This window comes from Rosa rugosa, chromosome 5 (genome assembly GCF_958449725.1).
Source record: "Rosa rugosa chromosome 5, drRosRugo1.1, whole genome shotgun sequence".
Lineage (NCBI taxonomy): Eukaryota > Viridiplantae > Streptophyta > Magnoliopsida > Rosales > Rosaceae > Rosa > Rosa rugosa.
The window spans coordinates 35386656-35413878 of record NC_084824.1 but is presented as its reverse complement, the minus strand read 5'-3'; the positions used below and the strand labels follow the sequence as shown (position 1 = coordinate 35413878).

Sequence of the window (27223 nt, the reverse complement as noted above, 5' to 3'; positions counted from 1 at the left end):
ACCTTGCTGCGCCGTACACGGTGGCTATCGCCGAAAGAGGATGCCACAGAGACGACCAGACGGAGGAGACGAGTCGTTCTGGGTTCGTTTCACCGGAAGAGGTCGCCGGAGCTCGCCGGAAAAGCCGGGTCGGATCGGCTGGGTTCGGGTCGGGTCAGGCGGTTTTCTTCGATTCTGAAGGTAGCAGCCTGGAGAAAAGAGGGAGAAAGAAAGTTTCCAAAAACAGAAATGAGGAATTATGAAATTATTTTCGGAAATTCCCTATTTATACCAAAATGGAAACTTCTTCCACTGGCCATAACTTCCTCATACGAACTCCGATTTCCTCGTTCCACATGTCCACGAACTCGTATCAACGCGCTCTACAACTTTCGTGAAGGAAGTTTTCGGAGAATCTCAACGTATCAAAAGTCAACCTTGAACCCCCCCCTAAATCCACATTTTTCGAACAAAAATTCATCTGAACACTTCCGCTCCGTCCACGAGCCACGAAACCATCCAATAATTACTAATTTAATTCCGGAAAATCCTCGGAAAATAGATACGAATTTCCGGGGCATCACAAATAACATGTGCATTGTACAGATATGAGGCTAGTAGTAATAATAAGGGACTGTTCTTCGTTAAATCCTACAGTCCCGTAATAAAACTTTGTAAGTTTAAAATTTTTGAAAAATTTCATTAAAAAGTGACAACTTGAAGAATGCCAACCATATCGTACAAGCTGCATCATCACGTGGCGTGATTTTTGTAAAAGCAAGCTATGAGATAAATGCATAAGTTTCACAAGCCTACTGACCATATGGCAATAGTAAGGGTAATGAAGTGTCAACTTGTCCATGACAGAACCCGCCCTGAAATTTCACCCTGAAATCCAAGGTAGCCCTACGGGGCCCACTTGTAAAAGAAGATTTTATCGACAATTCAGCAGAACCTCCCCTAAAAGTGGACAACCCAAAACCTGTAAAAAAAAAAAAAAAACACATTTCACTTCTAACAAATCAACCTTATTCCCATGAAGCCACCCTGCTCCCCAAATCCAACAACTCCACAACAAAGTTAAACAAAACAGCATCTAGAGTATAGATATCTCAACAAAAAAGATCCACAAATTTAAATTACATCAACTCCTCGTAGTTGGGTCATAAACCCTGAATAAAATACTATGAATTTAGATCACATCCCCATGCCAAGGTGATCAAAGCAGTCTAAAATAAGAAACTGAAATAACAACTGGTAGGTTAAACAGGTGTAGGGGCACTTTTGAGCGGAGTTGTACGGTAGTGAAATCACCATGACTGAGCCCAAAATCTTGTCCCCTTTATATGAGTTAGCGAAGACTAGGCCTAGCAAACTTCGAAGGACATGAGAATCCAAGGAAGCTTGCTGTTGTGTTCTTCCTGACAACTCCTTACATATTCAAGGCAGTGAATTGAACATTCCAAAATAGGCTTGGCAAGATGCATGCGGCATGGGAGCTAGAAAAGCATGATTTGTAGTGAAGATGAGAGATTTGCAGCAACCATGAAAGCTCGAATTGGGATTGATTGATGAGTTTTTGGATTGGAAGTGGGTTTTTGGGTTAGGTGTTGGGGAAATTTCTTGGTTTTGTTTCTTGGCTTGCATATGTGTTTCTAGGTTGGGTCTGGATGGTTTTTTGGGATGAGTATGGGGAATTTCTTGGGTTGCATTGCATATGGGTTTTTTGGGGTTGTTTCTGAATGCCTTTCACAATAGTAAGAACTCTCAATTTATAGGAGAGTTGATGTGTGATGTAGCGTTAACCTTGCTGCCTCGCCTTTGGCATATAGCTGTGATTGTAATCCCACAAATCCTATTGCTGGGATTACCATTTCAGGATTCCCGCTGCTGAAATCTGCTGCTGGGATTGCAATCCCAGGATTTTCTGTCGTGTTGCTGAGATTATGTTTCTCCTGTTGGGATCAGGATTATATGTGGCATTTAGTATTTCTCAAATTATTGATCCATAGAAAATCAACTCTTAGGTTACTGAGATACAAAAATCGAGGAAAGTAAAACTTAAAGTAATTACCTTATATTTAGTAAAATGGGTAAATCCGACATGGAACGTATCAGTCCATCTCTTAAATAATGTCATCCAACCAATAAGAGCTTGCCACGTCAGTTAAAATACTTAGTTAAACTTCTTTTGTTGCACGCAGAACAAATCACGTTCTCTCATATCCATTAAAGTTTCTTTCTTTTGTCAGAACATCAAGATTTCTAGATTCTTTGCAATCCTCATTAAACAAGACTCCAAAATTGCACACTCACCTCTATCTTACATATTTTTCCCTTCTTTGCACCGAAAACCCTATTAAACATTGATTATTACCCATTAATTGCATTCTAAATACTAGAATTAAGCTAATCTTTAAGTCAATTAATATGTAATTAATCTATTTTTGATGAAAGTGGTGAAAATTTGAGTTTTCGACGAAAGAATAAAATTGTGGATTTGTTAATTACTTAATTAAGCTTAATTACTTGATTAAGCCTAATTGGGTAATTAATCAAAAACACAAAACGTGCAGCAAGCTTTGATAATTACCCATTGGTAAATTATCCATTTGACACTTGGCAACTACTCGTTTTCATTCACTTCCAAAACCTATCAGCCACGTGACCTTATCCTTCATTCTCTCTACCTCACGCACACAACCTGCCAATCATCCATTCATTTTCCTTTCTTGCAATCACCACCACCCACGTGTCTACCAGATTCTCTTCTCACCCTTCGACCAGCACCAGGACCCCATACACCCATTTTCCTCCTAACATCAACAGCCCGACCTACTCTAGCCGACCACCAAAACAGAGGCAGCCCTTTGGGCCGCTCTCTTTCCTTTCCTTCTCCATTTTTTCCTTCTTGCCAAGAACCACTCCACCTCACCAAAATTCCTTCTTCTCATCTTTTCCTCTCCTCACCAAGATCCACACCACCTCACCAAAATTCCCTCTCCTCACCAGGATCCACACCTCCTCACCAAAATTCCATCTTCTCATCAATTTCACAATATTCAAAGGGGGAAGCCCAAGCATTAAGAGCTTCATCATTATCAAATTTGGGTAATAGTGGGGAGCCGTAAATCAAGGCTAGCCATAATTGCTCTATAGCAATTTGTGGTTTGTTCTTGTTACTCCATACTTCTCTTCACTTTTTCCTCTTTGAATTTTGTAATTTTAATGTCTATAATTATGGGTTGTGAGTAATTTCTTTGTTGGGGGTTAGGGTTGTGTGCACTAATCCAAATTTGATGTAATAGATGCTTAATTTAATTTATATGTAGAATTTGTTAATTATTGGATGCTTGTGTTTTGTGATAATTGATTAGAATGCAGGCTTAGGAATTGTCAACTCTTGGGTATGTGTTTTAATAAGTCTAGATTAAAATTTAGGGGATGACATCCTTAGATTTTAGAACTAGAACCCCGATTTGATATTCGTGGGAGGTACAAGCATGGTTCACTACATGATTAGCTTGATCGCAATTATGGTGAGCTTGGTTGCCTAATTCCTCGAACTCTAGGCTTCTTGATGTGAATTAGTGACCTTTGAATCGGCTCTAATTCATGTCAAGTGAGTTCCTACGGCCCTTCAACCGGAGTAGGAATACCATGAAAGAGAATTTCAGCCCTTGAGCCTTAAAAAGCCTTGGGTACGGCTTCTACCATCTTTAATAAATTGCACGTAAATCAAATTAGCATCTAGAGTATTGAATTAGGGTTAGGATTCATCCCTAGCTACCAATCCCCTATTTATATTTATTTCTTACTTTTTTTTCCCTTTATTTAATTTAGTTATTAGTTAAAATTTTCATTTAAATTCTTGCTCGTTAGTTATTTGAAATTTAAATTACAATTATCGGTGACAATTTCGACTCATTGTAAATAACCACCACTAGGCTCTTAGTTTTTATTAGGCTTTGGTGAGAACCAAACCCGAGCATTGCTACGGCTTAGTACTTTAGAGTAGCATTTTTATTTTTTTATTTTCTTTTATTTTTATTTTTCTTTTTTTTGCTAAGTGTCTTTATTTCCGATTACCCAAGGATTGTGGGTTAGCCACTAATCCCCGTGGTATGATAACTTTGGGCATAATACTTCCCTATCTTGACAATGATACGTACGTTTGCATAAATGTGTATCAAGTCAAACATAAAACAAATAAATTACTTGAAAAATAAATAAACTATCCAAAGAAAATATAGAAAAATAAGATAGTTAAGTCGCATGAAAAGAGCTTATCAAACAACAGATGGTATGGTCGAATATCTAGAGATCAACCATTTTCTCCCCTGACAAAGACTAAGAAACGATGCCACCAAAGGGAAGTGGTGACGATTAGAAATAAAAAGGCAAGAAATTAGACCCTCAAATAAGGTGAATGAGAAAGAAACCTAGCTAGTAAAAGAAGACTTTCACCAAGATTCAGGAGATATACTAAAACTTGAAACTATTGAAGATCATTTTGAGAATGTTATGACTTTCCTAAAATTACCTCACTTGGGCTTTACCGTTGGAGGAGTCAAAGTCCTTAAACATCTCAAATCCTCCATTTAAGTTAGCTGAGTTGGAAATTATGAAGAAGTTCCATAATAAGGATACAATTCTTCAAATCTATGTGTCATCGCTAAAAGTAGCACGCAATTTAACCCTACAAAATGTAGTTATCAATATAGAATAAGTAGGGATCGTTCAAGCCAGGGATTAAGGGTACACCTGTAGTTGCATAAACAAATAATTAATAAAAGTACAAGGTATTATTTACAAAAATAAAACAAAGAATGAAAATATATACAAGTAAACACAAATAGGGGGTTTTAGATTTTTAAATTAAAAAAAAGTTAAAAGAAACAAAAATAAAAATGTAAAATACATATACAAGGGGTGAAACACAAGGAATAAAGATCAAGACCACATCCATATGCAAGAAATCCAATCACAATTCCTATAGTTGATTTTCTATGTCATGAGAAAGAAGTTGACTGTGTGAAACGTTAAAAAGCAAACTACTTCCCATTTTTTACTTTTCTTGAATAATTAATCTAAGTGAAAGCACCTAAATTAATCCTATTAAACATGCAATCATAGTCTAGAAAGCTAGCTACTCAAGAACACATTCAATGCATGAAGAACAAAGAAATGATGTCAACCAAAGTGCACAACCTAGTATGAAAAAGTTCATCTATTTGCAATCCTTCTTAATTTATTTTGACTTTTGTCCAAAGCCTTTACTACTTATGAAATAGGTTCACAAAACTATTAGGTGAATTGTTTACCTAAATCTAGCTCCAATTACATGCATATATCCTAAGTTGGCTACCAAAGAACACATACATATAAAAGTTTTCTGTAATCCAAAATCAATCAAGCAATCTCACATAAGCAACATAGAAATCAACATATAAAGAAATCACAACTTTATTTCAAAACATATAAACAGGCTTTAAACTTTGCCCTAAACGTTTATGTTAACTAGAATCAAGTTCATACGAATTCAAAATAAAGAGAACCTAACAAGTTACAAGGAACAAGATGGAATTACACCGTGAATGGAGATGATGGTGGAGAGCTTGAGACGTTGGACTCTTGAATCTTGAAAGCAAGGTTCCAAGGCTTCACGGCTTCAAGGTGGATGAGGGCGACTAGGAGGCTTCACGGCTTCTTCTTCTCTTCTTCTCTTTGCTTGAAAACGCAAAGACTTGAAACTAGAGAATGGAGAGAGAGCTTTTGGACGTTGGAATTTTTCTGAAGGGAAAAGGTGTGTAAAACGTCCAAAGGGGTGGTGCTATATATAGGGAACGGCCAAGGCTTCATGAATCTTCTTTTAATTTCCTAGGAATTATCTGGTTGCTCCACATAGCTTCAACCAATCAAATAATTCCACATAAGCCAAGCTGTGTCATCGAACCAATCAAAAGCAAAATAAAGTGCATAATCCTTCAAAATATATTATTGCCGAATTTATAAGGATTTTTCTGATTTTTCTCTTCATTTTCGGCCAAAGAAATAGGAATGAATTTGGACAATGAATCTGGACTTGTTTTGGACCTTTTCTTGTTGCTAGGACTGTCATTTGGTCGGTTCAAATCGGTTATAGGTATTACCAACTTCAAAACCAAAGCTTTCGGTTTTAAAATTGAGCTACCAATTACCAACCAAAATTTTCGGTTTTTAATCATATCTACCAAATTCGGTATTTTGGTTTTCGGTATTACCAATTTTAGAACAACTAATTCTTTGTAATATAAATTAGAATGAACAAAATTAGGTTTAACTGTAAACTTCGTATTCATCTACTAATCATAGCTTTCTTTTGTATAAATGACATCAAATTTTATTTATTTTCAATAAAATTAGGTTATTTAACCATCTTGGACTAGGTTACTCAAAATACATGTACTATTAATTATGTAGTATATTGAGTAATGTTCATACTATTATGAAAACTTTTATGTTTATTTCTTAATATACATGTATGTGTATTGAAAACCATAGTATAAAGCTAAAATTTAGATAATCGGTAGATTCGGTATTTATCAAAACTAAACCAACTTTTTCGGTAATTTTCTATTTCGGTTTTATCGGTCTTGGTTACCAAAAAGTTGGTTTACCAAACCTAGAGTTTCGGTTGGTATTCAGTCAGTTTGGTAATTACCAAACCAAGTGACAGCCCTACTTGTTGCAATCCCATGAAATTCTCCAGGAATGTATCTGGACATATTTTTAGTCCCAAAACGTCACTTATACCCCCTTATATATCTCATGGAAAAAACAATTATTTTACTTAAAATTCACTCCTGTTGCATCTAAGAAACCCTAGTATACTTAGGTCTCTTCCTTTTTACAGAAAATCACAATTATTCTAGAAGAATCTTGAGCTTTCTTGCGTCATCTTCAAGCCATGTGGTCTCCTAGTGCCTTCAGGACTCCTTTCTTTTCGCCATTTGTCTTCATTTTCCCGACCATGCTTCCTGGTTGACTCAGGAGTCTTGCTTTGACAAAGTTTCCTATTTTGAACAGGATTTCCTAGTTGGACCAGAAAAACTTCATTTCTTCGTTTCAGCTCATTTTTGTAGCCCTTGTGCCTTGCCTTTATTGTTTCCAAAGTTTTCTAGCTTCTCTTTCTCCTTTAAGCTCATTTCAGCTCCATTTGCTTCATGGGACCTAAAAATAGAAACTTTCCTAAAAAAAGGATTTATTTAAAGAAATAACTAAGTAAATATGAGGAAATAACATTTAAAACGTCGCATTAAAATGCTCCTATCACTATGGGTTACCAAGGAGTCTGTAGTACATTCTTCAAATAATTATAGCCAATCCTGAAGTTGATCGTGCTCTAATTTGGCAAGGATTTTAAAACTGTTTTCTTAACCCAGGGATTTCAAAAGAAAAAAAAATTTAACACTCAATTTCTAGTCTCAAATGAGGACTTTCACTTTCATAGGTCTTTCATAGACGTCAGTGAGCATAAACCACTTATGGTCTGACACCAGAAAAGTTGAAGCGTAAACTTGATGAATCTCTAAAGAAGCTAGATTTCATGATTAAGAAGAAGCCAATGACTGCTACAATAGCTAAAGCCATTGAACAAGAGAATAAGCTAGAAATAGCAGCAAAGGACAAGGTACCAAGTGGGAAAGCCCCAAAATAAATGTCTTCAGAGGAAAAAACTCACACTTCTTTGATCAAGACTTGAAAATGATTTAAAAATATCATAGGCTTTATTCCGCATGCCCTTGAGATGATCAAGATTTTGGAGCAAGATATGTCCTCAAAATCATCTCATAAATGTTGTTTTTAGCCTAGGTTTGAAGATAAGTTATCAAGTAATGATTAATAACGTCAAATTGGATGCCAACACCTATAACTTACCTACATCTGAGTCAGATCTTGCATACCTCTGTATCTACCAAAGACAGCAACCGGCTATAGAGATATATGATATAGGCCTAGACACAGGCCTGAGACCAGAACAAGATATACAATTCGAGCCCAAAACAAGTTTTTCTCCCAACAAGAATAGAACAGGAACCATACCGTTTTATTTTGGGCCCAAAATTTTGGACTTTTGAGCCCATAAAACTTATTTTAGTGTTTTTTAATTTTTCTAGAATTCAGCTGTAAAAAACTGAAAATCACTAGTAAATAGGTAACGTTTAGGTACAGGGCATAACACACGTCACGGTAGAAGCCAACCAACACCACCCTGAGAGGCCACCCTCCGACTTCAACAAGATGCTTCATGATAAGCATTTGTAGGCTAGAAAGCAGGGACTTTGCATCCCACATGGAAGAAATTTAAAGGGAAGAGGGACCCTGTTACTTATAAAAGGGATCTCTTCCCGCTTAGATAGCTATTCTATTACATCTACATTTGTAATCTACTTAGGCCGCAAGGCCAAACCTATATAGTCAAAGATTAAAATGGACGTAGTCTCCCCAAATGAGAGGTGAAGCACTATACATCGTGCGTCTGCTCTCTCTCTCTCTCTCTCCCCCCTCCCTCCCTCCCCCTCCCGCAATCTAAGTAGAAACATATTTCATGATTAGTAGATAATAATTTAATTGGTTAATATACTAAACTTGTATTGAATCTACCCATATGAGGTGCACCAAGCACAAACTCTTGTTTGAGTATGTTAACAGACTCTAGGTTTGTCAAGATGTAGTGCTAGTCCTAATTTTGAGAGTTGTATGGTACTTGAAATCGCACATCTTTGAATATTCTAGTATGTCACATTTCAATTTGTAATATTTATAATGGATGGGGACTTAAGGATATTGTAAATTGTTGTACTAAATAACTTGGAATGTATTAGTTCATCTCTAATAGGTATTTTTGCTATCACTAACTCATACAAAAAGAGACAAGATTATTGATATGTTTATAAAATGATAACACATTCAATTGGTTTTTTATTTTATTTATTTTTGAGTATTTGAACTTTAAATGTAAAATAACTGTTTACGAGTGCTAGCATCTTTATTTTATTTTATATTTATTCAAATTCATTTATAATAATAAGGAGAGAGTAGATGAAGCCACGACGAGATAATAAGGCCACCGAATTTAGACATCAACAATTGAACTGCGACAAGAGTTTCTAGCAAGGAGGGATGCACGTGCAGACAATTGCATCGGGCACATTTGGGGGGTGTTCACAATTTGCTAGACTTTGGACTTCAACTTGCTCCCAACATTGGTTTCTGCATTCTAGATCTGCCCCCAATTGGTAGCAGTGGACATCATACAACACCACTTTGGTGCAGGGTGGTACAGCAATTATATGAGTCGCCACAAAAAAAAATATATTTAAGTATTATTTAGACAATATTATACATTACTTGCTCAGTTTGCAATTACAATCATTTATATTATTAAAACCAACAAGTTCTAAACTGTACAAGGGAGTTGGCTAAAGGTGTAGGTCACACATTAGCTCATAAACATAATGTAGTAGTAATCTAATGTGAGACATATCTGGATATTCATTTTTTGGGGGTAATATGCAAGCAATTTTTAAATTACTTCTCATGAATTCGACATACATGTAACGAATTATTAAACAATCAATCATAAAATATGGCTATTAAACTGACATACCCAAACGCTTAAAAGGATGCGTAAAGAGATTACCTGAACCAAGAAGAACAAGAATGATCAGAAAGCTTTGCAATGACAAATTGTTGGCCATCTCAGATAAAATTTCTATACTTCTTTAGTTGGGAGAAAGGAGAAAATCTTATGGTTAAATAACTCTAGACCAACTTCTGATTGTCATATGTGCCATGGGTGTTGAATTTATAGAGTTGAAATGAGATGTAAACTAGTAACTAATTAAGCAGAATCTTGTAAACAAATCCATATGTAGATGTACATGGAAACAATATCTGCACATATGGCAAACTTTTGTAAGAAAAAATTGGTGAGACACATGGATGCAATTTAGAGTCTATAGAACAAAGTCTTGAAATCTTGATAGTTAATGTTATAAATTATTAGGAAACTTTCATGCAAAGTTAAGGTGGAACAAAGATTGTTTGCCAAATCTTGCTCCACAGCAACTCCTCAATATGTATACAAATCATGTATTACTATTTCATGGCATTTTGATTCTATTCATACCTCATCAGTTTCTAGCAAAACAAATTCAAAAAAAAAAAAAATTTGTGGACACATACCACGTTATTCAAAATATGTCCACCAAGGTAATATCAAACTTGATCTAATTGAACATGACGTGTCAATGTTATATTATTAGGGCAACTCCAACAATAAGTTCTATTTGGGGGTGCTATTCTCATTTTAGCACCCCCTTGTTGCACTATTCATATATGACTCAATATTCATCTCCTACAATGAGGTGCTATATGGGGTGCTATTTTCACTATTCTTGGTTAAAATATAATATGAGTATAATGTTTATGAATATTATATTAAAAATGGAAAATTCTACAATGTGTTAACGTATGACATGCATACAATTGCTTTAAAAGTGGTAAAATGAGTCCTCAAAATAGTAATATTAGTCCTCAAAGTGGTAACATGAGTCCTTAAAGTGGTAAATTTTCTTAGTTACCACATGAGTCCTCAAAATAGTAATATTAGTCCTCAAAGTGGTAATATGAGTCCTTAAAGTGGTAAATTTTCTTAGTTTACCATATGAGTCCTCAAAATAGTAATATTAGTCCTTAAAGTGGTAACATGAGTCCCTAAAGTGGTAAGAATAGTTGACGTATGAGAAATGTTAACATACCATAGCTTTACCCATTAAAAATATGTTAATTTATAAATAAGGAAAAAATTTTAATTTTAATTTTTATCATAATATTTAAAAATTATTCTTATTATTTAATGATTTTTTTTAATTAATATTAAAAAATTTTGTCGTGTTATGTCGGCATATATGACAAACAATCAAATTATTTAGAAGATATTTTGTTGTGTTGTGTTGGCCTATATGACAAACAACTGAATTTGTATGTGATTTCATCTCTATGTGTCAATCTCTAATTGGCTATCCAAATTATGGCTGGGTCTTTGTCCGCCATGTGTCATATCTTATCTGATGATATCATTTCAAACTATCCATAAATATGGGGTCATTGTCAGCCTCATCTCTCACAAATTCACAAACACTTCTCATATCCAAATCCTACAAATCTCCATATTATTTTCCTTTTGATTTTGTCAAACCGTCCATAAATATGGGGTCATTGTCATCCTCATCTCTCACAAATTCACAAACACTTCTCATATCCAAATCCTACAAATCACATATTTTTTTCCTTTTGATTTTGTCAAACCGTTTCTGCAATGAATCGTTTGACGAAATGGTTGCAGAAAGATCAAGAAGAGGCAGTCACAAAAAATCGTCGAAGAGCCATGATGATGTCTGTCACTGCCTTGCAAATCCAAACTTTAGAAGATGAGGATTCACAATGGGGTGGTTCTTCAAATGTCGTAACTATAAGGCCAGGGATCAAGAGCTTATGGATCTTCGACTCAAAGCTCAATACTTCACGGATCCATGTAGGTATGAACTAAACATATTTCGTAGGTGATATAGAATGCAACCTTGGGTCTTTGACAGGATGATGCGCGATGTTGCCAACTACGACCTATATTTTGTTCAGAGAAGAGATGCTAGTGGGAGGGTCAGCTTATCCATTGAACAAAAGCTGACATACACCATGAGGATGCTCACGTATGGCATCACAGCTGACTTCTAAGATGATTACCTAGATATTGCGAAGTCCACTGCCATTGAGATTTTAGAGCACTTCACGAAAGCAATCTGGAATGTGTACTATGAGACTTACCTCCGCTAACCAACATCTATAGATTTGCGATTGCTGCTCGACAAAACTGCAAAAAGGGGATTCCCGGAGATTGTCGGGAGCCTTGATTGTATGCACTGGCAATGGAAAAATTATCCCACCGAATAGGCAGGGCAATATACTGGCTACAAGGGGAAACCAACAATCATTTTGTAGGTGGTAGCCTCTTACGATACTTGAATTTCGCACGCCTTCTTCGGACTTCTAGGTTCCTTGAATGATATATATTAATGTCCTTGGATGTTCACCGTTGTTCAATGACGTATTTCTTGGTCAAACTCCTCAAGTGAGCTATCAGGTAGGTAATATACGTTATGGTCAATGTTATTACCTAGTTGATGACATATATCCTAAATGGGCGGCATTTGTACAAGTAATTAGAAACTCGAGGACGCCACAGACACAACATTTCACAAAGATGCAGGAGGCATACAGAAAAGACGTGGAGAGAACATTTGGTATTCTTCATGCTCATTGGGCAATCATAAGAGGACCAGCTCGTGGTTGGAGTAAGGAGAACCTTCAATGCATCCATGATGACGTGCATTATCTTACACAATATGATTGTTGAAGATGCAACAGAGTCATTTGATCCAAATGATATTCCAACTAGACCAAGGAAAGCAGAGATATATGCCAGACCAGAAATTGACACCGATGTTCATCGCACTCCGTAACAACTAAATCAATTCTTACGTCGTTATAAGGAAGTTAGATGCCCAGTGATAAATAAAAACCTCCAAGATGATCTAGTCGATCACCTATGGACCATGAAGCTACTAGCTGATCAGAACCACCAGTGAGGAGTTTTAAATTTATTGATTTCAACAAGTGGTTATGTTGTCATGATAAGTGGTCATGACCTAGTTTGGTTGTATTGTTGTGTGGTGTGATTTTACTTTGTGTGGTGTTCTTTTACTTTGTGTGATCATGCCACGCCCTTAATTTTACACATGCGTGATGGTTCAGCCATCAATACAAAATACTTGAAATTTTTTTTTCCTTTTAAACCAAGTACATATTGATGCCCTGAACCCACTATGTCAATATAGACCCGCTCCATAGAGTCATATATTACATAAGTTTACGAATTAAATTGTCACAACAAAATGAAACGTAAAGTCACAATGGAAGTCTGTATCAACGGTAAAGTCACAAAAATGGTTTCCTACTATAAAGCTGCAAAGACGCTATCTCTGTCACACCCCGAATTTTGAATAAAGAAAATTCAAATCCGAAACACGAGAACAAACACAAGAAAACACATAAAGAAAATTTTTCAAATAAACTAAGCAACAAACAAACTGAACTCACAATGTCAATACCGACTCGTTCTTTAGAGTCACATATTACATTACAGATAGTTTACAAATCAAACTGAATGACAATTCAATAAGTAAACACACCCACCACAACTCACTACCCAGCGGAAGACTTAAAACTAAGAGCACCCTTCCATGTCCACGCCATCGAACGTACACCTCAGCTTTGATAATGATCACACGATAATCAAACCTGCACAAAAACCCCTACACCATAGAATAGTGCACCGAGAATGAACAAAACAAACCCGGTAAGCTTTTCAGCCCGTATGAGTAAACTCAATTAAAGTGACTCACGTCACGCATGCTTATAATTTCTCAATTCGTGAGATGAATCAAAGCAAAAATATTTAAAACCACAAAATACAACCAAACATCAAGTTCATATCATATCATATCATGCTCATTTCCCTCAACATAACGCGGTTGCCAAAATCATGTCATCCCAACTCATTTTCCAATCACTACAGATCACAACTCACAACTGTACCCACAATAAGAATTATGCAAAATTTGTAATCCCTGCATATAAACTTAGTTCAGGAGATCACGTGAAAACAAACAAAAGAATTCATAGTAATCCCTGCATAGAAACTTAGTTCAGGAGATTACTAAAAAATCAAACAAAGAAATCATAGTAATCTCCTGCATATAGTTTAGTTCAGGAGATTACATTAAAACAAACAATTCAAATAAAACCGAAATCAACTCCACAATCTAGAAAGAACCCAAGTCCCTCAATGGACAATAAAGGAAAGAATCCACCCGAACTCTCATTTAAAAACATGTACCCTTGAGTGCCATAACACAAAGTTATCCCCCAAGAAGTACAACTGCAGACAACATATACCCTTGAGTTCTAAGACCTCGGAAATTTGTTATTAATTCCTAAATGTTTCCTGGGATTAATTAAGTGTTCGTTTGTACGATTTCGTGGTTCGAGGGTGGAGTGGATTTATTTTCGGATGAATAATTATTCGAAGTGCACATTTTGGGGGGTTCACAAAGGTTGACTTTTTATACGTTTAGATTCTGTGAGAACTTCCTTCACGAAAGTCGTAGAGCGTGTCGATACGAGTTAGTGGACATATGGAACACGGAAATCGGAGTTCGTATGAAGAAGTTATGACCTTTGGAAAAAGTTTCCATTTTGGTTAAATAGCAAAAAAATCCCAAAAATTTTCAGAAAACCTGAAAATTTTCAAGAAGGGAAAGTTTCTCCCCCGACCTCAGTTCCGCCCAGCCAACTTCGGCGGCTTCGTTCTCCTCCGTCCGGCCCCCATAGGCCATGATTTTTGTCCTTATTTCTTCGTCTCAGTCCCAACTTCGTCTCCATGAAGTTTCACAGTGTGGGTAGACCTGTGCACGACGCTACAAGGCTGAGAAGTTGCACGGTGGAGCTACAAATCGCCTCAAATCGCCGGCCTTGGTTCTCCCAGCTCCGGCCACTATAGCTCAAGTTCTTTGGGGGCTTTTGAAGCCCAGAGGACGTAGTTGCTTCCCTCCAAGCGGCTTGCAACGATTCAACCTATGGAGCTCGAATTTGGAAGATTGGGAATCTAGGGTTCTTCGAATTTCTGAACTTGCGAGGTAAATTCCGGCCAAATGGCTTTGATTCTGACTTTGTGCTTTGTGCTAGTTATGAATGTTTCAATTAGAGTTGAGATGAAGAACTTTGATGTTGGAAGTTTTGTCAAATTTTTACTTTGGTTTGGTGGCGGTGCCGCCACTGTGGTGGTGGTTTCCGGCAGCTTCAGGCCACCTCTGGGGCAGTTTCTGCTCCTCAGTGCGATCTACTCATCGATACGAGCATTTCGATATATAGTTTGTAATTTTTGGAAATCGTATGAGCATGTTATGAATTTTCCAAGTTTTAGGGTTTTCGGTTCGATCAATTTTCGATCCGTGAGGATTCGGCCGTCCAATTGACTTGTAGTTTTGTTATATTGATCGTAAGTATTTCGGAGGCCTCGGGTGGTCTCGAATGAAGTTTCACCTGGATTGGCATTACTTTTGGGGATTTTAGTTCAACGGGGGTTTGAACTTTAATCGTTTTCGATCCGTATACTAAGTTGTGATGCATTTTACTTAGGTGATTGATGGAGTGTGTTCTGTACTTTATCTCGGCTGTAAGAGAAGACGCAGAGGGATTTAGAGGTGAGTAAATGTCACGTGGTTCATTTACAAACGGATTTATTTATTACTCGTAATTACTTGTTTAATTGTTAAATCATTTTCGAAACAAATTATTTGTTTTAAAATATATGAACTTGATCGACAACGGTTCATGGGTAGGTGAAAACAATGTTTTGATATAAAATGATTTTCCAGAAGTATAATTTATAAAACTATAGTTGGTATTAGTAGTCATTCCTGCGTAAATGATTACGTATATATATATTTACGTGGAATATATATATATATATATATGGATGGAGTGGCTTTGTGATATGTATATGTTTGACGGTTATATTGTTGAAAGAGTGAATTGAAAATGTGTTGTGACATTGGTGAAGAAATGATTAAGAGTTGATTGGATTGTCATTTCAAGTATTTACTCTTCGTGGCAATACATTATATCATGGAATGGTTGATTATATTGTGTTGAAAGAGTAATCGAGTGTTGGTGTAACATTTTGAGTCGTGTGGGACTTTTAAATGTTTTCGGATCTACGGATCTGGTGTCACGGTGGTGACTGTTTTCGGATCTACGGATCTGGTGTCACAGTGGTGACTGAGGCAATTATATCGGGAACCACGCCTTTGGCCGGGTTAGTGGTTACGATCAGTTAGAGCTCTAGTCTGTCTGCCTTGTACTGCATGGGAGTGACGCGTTGGGTTACTTGAGGCCCATGAGTACGTACTGCATGGGAGTGACGCGTTGGGTCACTTGAGGCCCATGAGTACACGTGTTTTTAAAAGAGAGTTCGGGTGGGTTCTTTCTTTTATTGTCCAAGAGGGACTTGATTTTCATATTATGGGTGAGTTGTGTTAATATGATTTATTTGGAGTTGATGGGTGATCATCGGCTTTAGTGTTGATGGGTGATCATCGACTCTAGTGTGAGTTGGTTGACTTCTTCATTTATTTTCCTTTTCCTTTTAATTGTTGAATTTTATGTAATCTCCTGAACTAAGTTATATGCAGGGATTACTGTCTTTTGAATTGTTTGGTTTAATGTAATCTCCTGAACTAAGTTATATGCAGGGATTACCGCTTTTTGTATTGTTTGTTTTAATGTAAATTCCTGAACTAAACTCTATGCAGGGATTTATATGATTTATATTGTTTGTTTTTAATGTGATCTCCTGAACTAAGTTTCCATGCAGGGATTATTGATTTTGCTTAATTCTTATTGTGGGTACAGTTGTGGGTTGTGATCTGTAGTGATTGATAAATGAGTTGGGGTGGCATGATTTTGGCAACCGCGTTATGTTGAGGGAAATGAGTATGATTTCCTGATTGTGCCGTTGAGGCAAAGGAATAGTGATCTAATAGATTGTGGGGACGTAAAATGAATTGAGAGACAGAGCATGTGGGTCTTTAGTTGGGTTGAAATTGTTGAGCATGTTATTGATTAATTTGAACTTGATATTTTGTTGTGATAATTGCATATTGTTTTGTTCAGCTAAGATGGTGAAAGCATGTATTTTGTGAAATTAAATATTGTTGCTTTAATTATCTCACGAGCTGAGAAATTATAAGCATGAGTGACGTGAGTCACTTTAATTGAGTTTACTCATACGGGCTGAAAAGCTTACCGGGTTTGTTGTTTACATTCCCGGTGCACTATTCTATGGTGTAGGGGTTATTGTGCAGGTTAGAATATTGGGTGATTGTTATCGAAGCTGAGGTGGACTTTCCGTCAGGTGGGTGTAGAAGGGCGCTTATACTTGTAGTCTTTCTCTGTGTAGTGAGTTGGTGATAGTGGTTACACGTTGAATTGATATTCAGTTTAATTTGTAAACTATTGTAATGTAATATGTGACTCTAAAGAACGAGTTGGTATTGACATTGTGAGTTTAGTTTGTTTGTTACTTAGTTTAAATGAAAAAATTTCTATGTGTGTTTTCTTGTGTTTGTTCTCGCGTTTCGGATTTGAATTTACTTATTCAAAATTCGGGGTGTGACATGAGTGCCATAACAGAAGTTATCCCCCAAGAAGTACAACTGCAAGCATCTGATATCATTACACCCAGGTTTACCACTGTAACCTTCGGACTTCAGACCTTTCGGCCCTCAGAACATAACTCAGGTTTACCACTGTAACCTTCGGACTTCGGACCGCTTGGCCCTCAGAACAAAACCTTTTAAGGAAATCCCACACGACCCACAATGTCACATCAAACTTTCAATTCACTCTTTCAACAATATAACCATCAAACATATACATATCACAACGCCACTCCATCCACACACACACACACATATATATATATATATATATATACACACACACGTAGTCATTCACGCAGGAATGACCACTAATACCAACAATAGTTTTATAAATTAACTACTCGAAAATCATTTTATATCAAAACATTGTTTTAACCTACCTATGAACCGTTGTCGATCAAGTTCATATATTTAAAAACAAATAATTTATTTTGATAAATATGATTTTGCATGCTAACAATTAAATCTACTAAATTAAACATAACTAATTTATCAATCGAAACACCGTGAGATTTACTCACCTCCAAATCCTGCTGCGACTTCACACAAACCAAGACAAGCACAAAATCACAATCACAACCGTCCCTCCAAAACAAATCCGTCCATCACCTAATCAAATAAGATCGCAACTTAGCAAACGAATCACAAAACACACTTAAACGACAATCCAACGGTTGGATTCCCACAGATTGCCCTTGGGATCATCCTATCAAAATTATACGAAGATCCAACGGTTGAATCCTCACGGATTGCAAACCGAAGATAATGCGTAAAACCGAAACCCTAGCATGCATCAACTTTCTCCAAAATAACCTTATAATATATCAAAACGACCGTATCGATGCGTAGATGAATAACTGAAAACAGAACACAAAAAGGAAGCTGGACGCGCCGCCACGCGCCGTCGGAAGTGGGCGGTCAACGCAGGCAAACCACCTCTGATGGCAAAGTTACCAACTACAAACATGTTCAAAATGAAGAGGTGAGCCACTTTCATACCTGGAGCAAAGTGAGATTCGGTATAGATCGCCCTAGATCAAGCTTGGAAGTTGGATTAATCTCGTGCGTCTGATCAGATTCCAGATCGAATCAGGACCATAGAAAAAGTCAAATCTTGATCTAGCGCTCTACACCCCAAATCGTGATGCAAGGCCTATATGGGGATGATCAAGAGGAGGAGGACAACCCAAAACCGAGAAGGATCGGTCCGTGCAATGCCGGCGTCGAGGAGCTCCTGCCGGGTTGGGTCGATCGGGGTTGGGGTGTCTTCGATCCAAGACTGGGGGCAGCGGCGGGGCAAGGAGGCCACGCAGGGCGGCTGGTCGAGGCACGGCGAGTCCGGGGAGGGCCGGGTCATCGCTGGAGGTTACCTGAAGGCGCCGGAACGACCGAGTCAGGTCAGACGAGACCCGTCGAGTCTGAGAGTTGCACGGAGGAGAGAGAACGGAGAGTTTTGGGGGCCAAAATGCAAAATCTGAAAACTTTGGGATTTATGAATTAATCTCAGATTTTTTTCTATTTATAAAAATTTCCCCAAATTTCAATCATTCATAACTTTCTCATACGAACTCCGATTCTCGCGTACCACATGTCCACGAACTCGTATCGACGTGCTCTACGATTTTCGTGAAGGAAGTTTTCATAGAATCCTAACGTATAAAAAGTCAACCTTCGCACCCCCCCCTAAAACCATACTTTTCGAATAAATAATCGTCCGAAACACTTCCGCTCCATTCATGAGCCACGAAATCGTCCAATAACCACTAATTAAATTTCAGAAATCCTCGAAAAATAATTACGAATTTCCGGGGCATCACAATCTCAGGTTCAGTCACGATTATCCTAACCTGCAAGATTAACCCCTACACCCACTACACCATAGATTTTCATCTATAGCGTTCGAAAAACGCTATGGTAGGATTCAATAGCGTTTTAGTAAACGCTATGTCTGCCCGAGCTATAATAGGTACAGGGTCAGTCATAGCGTTTTCAGAAACGCTATAATACGTTTGATATTGATAGCATTTTTAAAGCGCTATTGCTTGACCTCTAGTAGCGTTTAAAAAATGCTACAGTCGAGTTAATAATAGCATTTTCTAAGCGCTGTTGTTTGGCCTATCATAGCATTTAACAAATGCTATTGTCTTGGTTTCCACAGCATTTCTCAAGTGCTATCAATTGACCTCTTTTGGTGATAGTAAACGCTATGTTCAGTTTTCTGTAGCACTTATCTAGTGCTATCAAATGAAAATTCATAACACATTTACATATCCTGTTTCATAGCATTTAAGAAACGTTGTCATTGTCTGGACATTAATTTTATCGCTAGCTGGTACAAAATTTCATATAAAGCATGAAGAAGATACAAAAATAAATGTCAATCGTCTCATCAATACTCAAACTACATATATGAATTTCAAATACAATTCAATAAAATTGTCTCCAAAACTAGTAGTTGATCAGTTTGCATAACTAATCTAAGGAAAAGATAAACAGGTACTACAATGTCTCAATCAAAAAGTACTTGTGCACAGCTCCTAGCATTCATGTCCACATCAGTCCATTACTAGCTTCTAACCTTCATATATCTCTTAGCATCTTTGAACTGTCACAAAATAAGAAATAAAAAGCAAAGGCAATCAAACAAGTAATCATTATTCATTAACTTAGTTTCCCACAACAATTTACTGAGAACCAAGTAGCTAGAGAAATTTTGTCAATGTTAACAAATTATTTGGGAAGAAATATAATCATAGGAGTTTAAATACATACCAGAGCTCTAAAACATAACCACTTTGTCTGCTGGCCATGCTACTATAGTACCAATAACATCTTCAATAATTTCCACCTCAGATGATGGCCTCCAAAGGGATGCAGTTGGGACTTTCAGTGTATCTACCCAAACTCTCATAGCATTAGGACCCAAGGGAACAAAATGAACAAGCTTATTTGGATCACTTGAGGACCAACGTCCTTCAGCAACTATTTGTCCCGATCCACTAACATCCAACAACTTGCACGCTTTCTTTGATTTGGAGTTCACACTCTACTGTTTTCACAAAATTCCATGCTCCTTTCTCGTACTCGGGATAAGCTCTATGATCAAATAGAACAGAAAAAAAAAAAACTATTGTTCTATAATCCAAGTTTTCAGATTCTATATTATCCAAGTACAATAGTTTTTACCTGTGAAGACGCACCCAACCTTTATCCAGCATCATATATTCATGTAATTCGTAAGCAAGCAAATTCTAAAATTCAAACAAAAACAATTTATGAGTTATGGAAGTGCATAAAATTTGAACAAGCAATTTCTGAAAGTTAAGCAAACTATTCATTGTGGAATTACATATAGCATCTGAGGTACATGCATAAATTAAAATCTATAAGCATATTTATCATGCATATATAGAATCTGGAAGCAAGTGAGACAATATGATGTTCTCATTGTATTTTCAATTAATGTACCATAGTTTCTTGATACGTAAAAGGAATAGAGAGGGAGGGGGGGGGGGGGTGGTGGAACTTACCACTTGTGTTGAGAAAACAATTTCAAACCAGCTCTGCCACACGAACCTATTGTCCTTGAATATCCTAGCAGCAATGTTGAGATTTAATTAAGTAACAAATAATAAATCTAAAGTGTTATGAAATTATAAGGTGTGTGAACGTATATCGGACTGAGAAAGAAGTAGCATTATAGAAAGAAAGAAAGAAAGAAAAAAGAAAAGGTCTAACTAAGAAAACATTCAAGGGGTGTGTGAACAACAAAATAGGAATATGATAGAAGAGAACCCTGGCACACATGCCTTGGTTATACCACACCAAACTTCATTAAAAATTATCTTTATTGATCTTACAACCTTTTCTTATAGAATAGGATGAGGCAGTAGAAAGATACTCAAATAGCTATGAACACACACATACCAGATCCAAACTCAAAAAATGTACTGAGACAGTAGAAAGATACTCAAATAGCTATGAACACACACATACTCGCACAAAAGCACAACCTTTGAAGTTGCAGCTTCCATACTAATTGAAGCACAGTCATCTCTAAGTTGATACGGAACAGTTATCTGATGGTAAAACCCAAACTCCTAAGTTTAACAATATTCAATGAGCATGTATGAAGTAGGTCCACATGCGATCCCACTCTTTTGTATGTAATGTGCCAAACTACACATAATGATCTACTTGTCCAGAATGCAATAGAAAGATCTTTCAATTTGAAGGTATCCAACGTCGGACAGACGGGACAATTTAGTTGTGGCTAAAAGGCAATACCCACTGCAGTCGGTCCCTAATAGAGCCATGATAGCCATGAAATTAAATCTAATTATGGCCATAGACCTGATTACTACTGGCGAGAATCACTATCTATTATTATAATCTCATATACATCCAAGGGTGGATTCAAGATGAAGAGGGCGGACAATTGCCCTTAGCTCTCTTACATTGCAGCTCACCACTATGTAAAAGTATCATGAATATTAACCAATTACAATTGAAATTAACAAAAACAAAGAAATAAAAACATAGATCTACGATTGATAGGAAGAGCTTTATAGGAAGTGCTTTATAGGAACTGTCCCTTAACAATTTCACGAGTATATCCCTTGCTCCATCCTCCTCCTGTACTTATTTGATTCTATCTTAAAAATAAAAATAAAAAAGAGGTTTAGTTACAAGTAAAATAAACATTCTTTTTCACTTTGTATTATCTGGAGTTTTGAGCGTTGAGAAGTACCTCTGTTGCTTACAAGCTCAGCCCACAACCCACCAGCGCTAGCATGGTTAATCTCCTGCTGCGAAAAACATTTGAATACATCCAGAATCAATACACCGGCCATTGAACAAGCAACCACAATCACTACACCAATTTTGTTATCAGACAACGGCAGAAAACCGTTGTGTGATTTGAAGTGTAACCGTTGTAGAGTGAGCCGTTGTCTGATGAAAAATCAGACAACGGTGGAACACAGTTGTGTGATAAACACACAGACAACAGGTATGTGTTATAACTGTTGTTTGATAGCTCGGCAGATGGCTCGGCAGATGCCAAGCGCGCAGCTGCGCAGCAGTTTAGGGGCGTCTTCAGACAACAGTGCCAGTTTGCAACCGTTGTATGTTAATCATGTCAGACAACATTTTTTTATTTTGTCTGTTGTCTGATTTAGATTAGGACAACTGAGTTCTAGTCTGGTCTGTTGTTTGATTGCTTGTCAAACAACATGAGTTAGAATTATTATGTTGTTTCATCACTCCTCACACAACAGCTTGTAGAGTACTAGTGTGGTATGATTGTTACCTGATCATTGTGTGATCATAATTGGGTAAAATTTATGCTCCATTATTACCTAAATAATTGTACTGATCAATATTGAAAAGAAATTTGAATCCAATTCATCAATTGAAGTACTCTAATTCATACATTAAACAATCAAATGTACTACAAAGGATGTATTTCCCAATCATCCACACATTAAGACACAAAAACTTTATCAAATATCTCCTGGATATATGTATTGACGACAAACTTAGCCCCCTCATTCCACATATGAAAATGCCAAACCATCTGGTGCTCTTAACTGTTCTTCCGAGCAGAGACTTCATAATCTTTCCAAAGTTCCCAAGCTTCTACCCTTGCTCCTGTTCTCACTTCTACCAGCAATACCATATGAATTACCAAACCTATAATTCAGACAAAGCAGCACTATTCAGTTATTCAATGAAAATAGAGTTCATGTAACTATCCCAAACTCAATGGCATCTTATATAAAACACTTTCCATTAGTTGAGTGCAGCTGCTGAATGGATTAAACAAAGTGTATTTACCTTGTGATTCCAAAACACATAAAGATTGCAATAAAATCACACATAATAAACACTTGCCAAATGAATGGTTGTTCAGAGAGCCAAATAATTACAACTTGTAACTCATGCTTCAACAGTTATGCCAATAAATAATATTCAAACAAAACAGCCATATTTATTGCAGGGAAAAAGAAGATATATTCATGATGAGCAAATTGAGAAGTTGTGGGACTTCAGATGCCATGGAACTCATCACCAACATTACATGTATTACTAAATGTCTTTTAGTTGCCATAATTAATGTGTCTTACACGCGCAAACAGTTTGAGTTGTTGCCATTTTGATATTTCTTGTTTACTTCTTTAGTGTATTTCTTTCTGTTGTACCTATTGTCCACCTTAGGTGCTTTTGATTTTTGTTAGTTTCAAGAAGGTAGTTTCTGGTGTACTTAGAAGACTATTGTGAACTATCTAATTTATAAATGAACAATTAAAATAGCACAAAGACAATTGGGAAGAAAGTTAATGTTTTACCTTGAGTCATGACTCAATTACACATCAATAATATATCATCCAGTATTCCATACAAAAAGATGCAGAAAAGGCGATACTTTTTGAAGAAGAAATGTGTACTAAGGAGTTCATATAGATATAAACTTCCCCATACAAATTAGCAAAGCGAATACCTTCTAGCAAGTAGGCGATTTAACAAAACTTACAAGTGCACTAGAACCATCTTTGAGCTGAAAAGTTGAGTTGAATTCCGCCTGAGAGCATTGTCTCCTAGATGACTGCATTTAAAGAAAACAACTTATCAGATGGGAAAATGTTGACAAACCAACTCTAAACTACTAAGAGTTGACATACAAATGCTGCATACTAGTAACATATCAAGACTCGGTGTAGCCTCACTATAGACTGGGATGTATCCTTGAAGTTTGTTGCCAATTAGGTCCAGATAGAAAAAATTCGAAAGACTACCAATTGAAGGCGGAATTTGCCTACTCAATCTATTGTTATTCAAATGTCTACAGTAGTATATATAAATATGAAGAAAATTCCAGATTTTAGTGCATATTTTGGCCCAGAGATAACATCATTAAAACCAAAACTAGTTATAATAAAAATAGTTTTAATAAATAAAAAAATATATTGCAGCTTTAGAGATCCTTACAGATATAGATGCTTCAACAAGATCCTATAGTGTGAGGGATAGACTCAGAGAAACTGTAGCCATCGAGGATGTAATAACCTCGTTAGAGGAATTGTACGAAACTCGTCGGAGGAATAATACGAACCTCGATAGAGGAATAATACCACCTCGTGAAAGAATCAAAGACAAACATTTCACCCTTCCTTTAGTTTTCTCACCCCTCCCTTTAGCTGTAACGGTCCTCCTCTTGTCGGAGAGCCATCATTCTGTTTCTTTTTTTCGTTTCTCTATCGACCTCTCTCTCTCACTCTCTCTCGTCCGAAAGATACCGAAACAAAGCAAAAATTTCTCCAAGCTCTCTCTTCCTCCACAGGCCATCATTCAACGCCGGACAACCTCCAGTGGCATCATCTCAACCTTGCGAAGCTACCTGCAGCGGTTTTGGGTCACGGCACAGTCGGAAACGGCGGCGAAGAGACCGGGTACGTCCAGCCCCGATTTCTTTCCAAGTGTGATAACTCGAGCTACAGATCACGAAACCTCCTCAAACTTCGTCCACAGCTTCGCTTCAACCATCTGAAGCTCCCAGAAGCAGCCTCACACGACGGCGTGGCCCGTAGCAGTGGCTGTAAGTCAACCCCGATCGGATCGTAACGGAGCAAAGGATTAAAATATCTCGAGCTACAGGACGTCTTTTTGAGTGTTTCTTGGACTGGTGAACTCAGAGTGAGGAGCTGAACAACTTTCCAGAAGGGATCGATGCCTGAGATTGAAGTTTTTACGCCGAAACTCAAGCTCGCCGGATTCTGGAATTTTTCCGGCCACCGAGACTTTCGATCAAGATATATCGAGCTGTAGAGCATCGTTTTGATTGATTCTTGAACCAGTGAGTTCGCATTAAGGTCCTTAACAAATCTCCAGAAGGGATCGAAACGAGTTGTTGAAGTTTTTACGTGGATCGGAGCACTCGCCGGTTTCTGGAAAATTTCCGGCCAAACCCAACTGTTTAGGTAATTTCCGACCACTTCCTTTCATTTTCAAACTTCATGCTAGTTATGAAAATTGTTAAGCTGGTTGAGATGAATAAGGGCAGCCCGGCCCCGACACCATTGGCGGTGGTCGGCGGCGGCTCTGCCACTAACTCCGGCGGCCCTTTCCGGCCACCTCCGGGGATCAAAAATATGGTTTCTGTACATTTTCAGATTCTCTATTTCAATACGATCACTTTGATATATTATACGCAATTTTTGGATATCGTATGATTAAGTTATGAATTTTTAAGTTTCGATCGATTTCGATCGTTAGATTTGTGATCTGTGAAGTTAGGACCGTCAGATGGACTTTTAGTTTTGATATGATGATCTTATGACTGTCCCAGTGGCTTTGTGTGGTCATGGGCGAAGATCCGACCGTTGGATCTTCGTATAAATGCAAAACAGTGATTAGGGAGGCGATTCGTGAGAATCCGTCCGTCGGATTTTCGTATAAATTTGTGAAGATGTTAGTAAGGACGATTCAGGAAGATCCGACCGTTGGATCTTCGTGATAATATTGGAGGATGATCCTAAGGGCGATCCGTGAGGATCCGACCGTTGGATCATCATTAAATTAAGATCCGACCGTTGGATCATCGTATAATTTCGATCCGACCGTTGGATCCTCATTAAATTAGAATCCAACCGTTGGATTTCTGTATATGTGTGGTTTATGATTGATTTACTAAGTCAAGATAGTATCTGATTAGGTGATTGACGAATCGAGCTGGTGGACGATTCAGATTGATATTTGGCTTTTAGAAGACGCAGCGGGAATTTGGGGTGAGTAAACCTCACGTGGTTCATGTTACGAACCAAGGACATTTAATTAATTTATTTTGTCGAAATTGTGTGAAAATATTTATGGAATAAATATTTGTTTTAAAAATCATATGGACTTGATCAACTACGGTTCATAGGTAAGTAAAATGATTTTAACTATACAAATGAATTTCACGATTTCTATGCTTACACTATAGTTGGTATTAATAGGCATTCCTGTGTGAATGTCTATGTATATATATTATTTACGTGAAATAATATGTATTGTTGATATTGTGAAATAATATGTACTGTTGGAGTTGTGTTGAGTTTATTGTTGAAAAGCAACATATTGAGTGAGGTATTGAATTTATTGTTGTGAAACAATATATAGAGTGAGGTATCGAATTTATTGTTGAGAAACAATATATGGAGAGAGGTGTTGAGTCTTATTGTTGAGGAACAATAAATTGTATTGATCTGTGGAGATCAATAGGTCACGGGGTGACCATGGCATACTATCAGTGAACCACGCTCTTGTACCGGGCTGGTGGTTACTAATAGCATTAAATCGTGAACCACGCTCTCGCGCCGGGCTGGTGGTTGCGATCAGTTAGAGCTCTAGTCTGTCTGCCAAACGTTGAGTGACCTTATGAGGGAAATTGAGAGTAACTCATAAGTGTCTATATATATATTTATATATATGAGAGTGAGAAAGTGAAGTGGTTTTGTGGTAGTCGTTGTGATTGTGATGTTTCTACATTTCTATACTTGAGTTAAAGGAAAGGTATTTTAATAAATCAACAGTTCATTCTTGTTTACTCATACGAGCTGTCAAAAGCTTACCGGGTTTTGTGTTGTTGCAATCCCGGTACACTATTCAAACGGTGTAGCGGGTACTACTACAGGTCAGGAGAATCAGGAAGGTGATCGAGCTGCGTAGAGTAGCTGCAAGTGTGTTATTCTGATTTTCTATTGTGAGGTTTGTTATGCTCATTTAGAGCTTTACAATTTTACTTGTGAGAGTGAATTTGTAATAATAAACTCGAGGTCTTCGAGATTTTATATTTGAGTGGCGAGTGGTGTGTATGT

At 37.2% G+C, this 27223-nt stretch overlaps 2 long non-coding RNA genes across 2 annotated transcripts; both read right to left on the bottom strand.

Moving 5' to 3' along the window:
* Positions 1-775: 775 nt before the first annotated feature.
* LOC133712418 (uncharacterized) lies at positions 776-5767 on the bottom strand. The gene is made up of 3 exons (XR_009847388.1): positions 5572-5767; positions 2054-4678; positions 776-1934 (listed from the first exon to the last, which is right to left on the bottom strand). It is a non-coding gene; the product is annotated as an uncharacterized LOC133712418 (long non-coding RNA).
* A 16999-nt stretch (positions 5768-22766) lies between these two features.
* Positions 22767-24414, bottom strand: LOC133708479 (uncharacterized). Its single transcript, XR_009845845.1, has 3 exons — positions 24357-24414; positions 23902-23973; positions 22767-23060 (listed from the first exon to the last, which is right to left on the bottom strand). It is a non-coding gene; the product is annotated as an uncharacterized LOC133708479 (long non-coding RNA).
* Between the last annotated feature and the right edge of the window lie 2809 nt (positions 24415-27223).